This window comes from Cnephaeus nilssonii (assembly GCF_951640355.1).
Source record: "Cnephaeus nilssonii genome assembly, chromosome: 9".
Taxonomy (NCBI): domain Eukaryota; kingdom Metazoa; phylum Chordata; class Mammalia; order Chiroptera; family Vespertilionidae; genus Cnephaeus; species Cnephaeus nilssonii.
In genome coordinates this window covers 58,767,817-58,770,573 of record NC_137080.1, presented here as the reverse complement: position 1 = coordinate 58,770,573, position 2,757 = coordinate 58,767,817, and positions in this window count along the sequence as shown.

The following is a 2,757-nucleotide window of genomic DNA, read 5'->3' as shown; positions in this document are numbered from 1 at the left end:
AGTTTCAGAAGTCAACCATGGGTCTTGCCAATCTTTCACTTTCCTTACTTCCCACTATCCATACCTCAGAAATATCAAAAGAAAAATGGGTATTCCTATAATTCAGGCACTTTCCCCATACCCTTTCCTGTCTTATACACTCCAGACTCACATCTATATTGATAATTCTTCTATTATCTTCCTTTTTTAAAACTTTAAAAAAATTCAACCATTTAAATTCTTCTATAGATCTAACTTTTTAAAAACTTTTCCATTGAATTTATTGGGGTGACATTGGTTACTAAAATTATATAGGTTTCAGTGGTGTACAATTTTAACTTTTTCTTTACTCTTTCTTCCTGTCTTAGATAGTAAAGGTCATAGTTCATCTATTTTGTTACAAGGAGAATTTCTCACTTAAATTTTCCCTTGATAATTATAATTACTATTGCTAAGGAATGTCCATGGCCCACCAGAGATCTCCAAAACAGTGAAGAAACAGAATAAACTCTGGAGCACAATAGCATTTATGTTTGTGACTTCTGTCCTCCATTCATTATTTAGATTACCCTTCACATTGGATCATCTGTCCTCAACTTACTTCTCTAGCTTCATTTCCTCATTACCCCCACTTCCCACCTGACACCTTACATGTTACGAGTCACAAACTCTCTTGCTGAAACTCACACTGGGTCCTCTGATGGACCCCCCCGCCCCCCGCCCCGCCTTCACTATTTCTCCTTAAAGGTCCAGTTTATGTCACCTCTCTTTAAAAACTTCCCTTGATTTGGGCTCTTTGTTGGTCCCATCACTCAGTCAGCAGCTTCTTCTCAATGTTTCATAGCATTTTGAGTATGCCACCATATTACAATAATTAATGGCTTATTTATTTGTCTCTCCTGCTAGATTGTTAATTCCTTAAGTCAAGGTCTATTTCATGGTTATCTAGGCCTCCCTGTGGCCTAGAACAGTGCTTGGCACATGGCAGGTACTCAGCTTAGCTATGAAAGTCAGTGCAGCTGTTTGAAATGATGTCCAATATGTTGCCACACGCATAGGTCAACAAGACATTACACCAGGTCACAGCCACGCCTTGTTCAGGTGTGACATCTTTTGGCCTGATCCCTATTCTTTGGGCTGCCAGTTGCAACAGCTCCTTACCTTTCTTTTTGATCTGACTTTGGATCTCTTTATTCTCAATTTTCCTAATGATTAAACTTATCTGATCTCAAAGCCTAGATGCCTGCTTTAAAAGTTCATTTAATTGCCACCATTTAATAAAAAAACATACCACTTTTTAATCTGGCAAAAAGATGCAAATGTCAACATATTTATCATACTAAAATATTTAGATTTTTAAAACAAACATATATATATATGTATATATATATATATTTTATATATTTTATTGATTTTTTACAGAGAGGAAGGGAGAGGGATAGAGAGCTAGAAACATCGATGAGAGAGAAACATCAATCAGCTGCCTCCTGCACACCCCCCACCGGGGATGTGCCCGCAACCAAGGTACATGCCCTTGACCGGAATTGAACCTGGGACCTTTCAGTCCGCAGGCCAACGCTCTATCCACTGAGCCAAACCGGTTTCGGCCAAACATATTTATATTTTATGGAATATGTCTGTGCGTATACATGCTCACATGTATATTCAGGTATATGTATACAGATATAAGTATACTAGTACACATGTATTATAAAATATGGTTTCTATGTTCAGTTCCTAAGGGTCCAAATTGAGCTTCGAATGGACGTTGAAGTTTCACTCTCACAATCTGAAATAAATTTGAATCATTCATAAAAAACCTAAAGCTTAAAACTTTTTAAAAATAAAGTTCATGCTTGTTATTATGCATGTAGGCATCCTTCATTGTGCAAACATTTATCAAATCCAGGAGTGGGGTAAGTGCTGGAATGCAAAAATAAATGAGACAGTGCCTGTCCCCCACAAGCTGGTCGGGGCACAGCAGGAGCTGAAGCAGGAGTGGGTATAGGAAGGGCTGGACGGGCAGGACTGTGCCCATCCTGCTAAGGGCTGGTTCTTTTTCTGCCACCAGCTGGGAATCATGAAGGCTTTAAAGAGGATAGAGACACTATCCTCTCTCTCTCTTTGCTCTTTAAAATGTCTCATTCTTTGAGAGAAATGGAATAGTGGGGACACAAACAAATAGATTATTGTTAAAGGCTAGGTGTGGGACAGTAAGGGCTTAAACTATGACAGTGGACTAGGGATGCAGAGAATGGATTCAATAGCTAAGAGGTAAATCAATAAAATGGTTACTTTCATTGGGGAAGGTGGAAAAGGAAAAGGGCAATTGTAGGTTTCTGGCTTGGACAGGGTTTAAGGGAATAAGGAACAAAGATCAACATGAAATCAGAAGCCAGATGTAAAAGTAGCTAGTACCTCTTGGGACTAGCTATGTGTCAGAAACAGCCAGAGCACAGCTGCTCTGAGTCCATACATTCTTCTGAATTCTGCTCGACTACGCCAACTCTCAGGGCAGGTTCCTTCTCAAACCCTGCCCACTGCACGAACTGTCGGGTCCAAGCCACTCTGCCAGGGACTGGACCTTCTTGAATGCGAGGTGGTGGACGGAGAAGCCATGAGAAGTTGTGGGTGTATATAAGAAAGCCTTTATTGTAGAAACCATTGGCCATATAGCCATCAGACCAAACAATCCTTCATAGCAAAGTCCCATACAGGTAGCCACGCACCGGCTGATAAACCAGTACATCTTTCCTATAAAGCAGTAGTAGTCTCTGT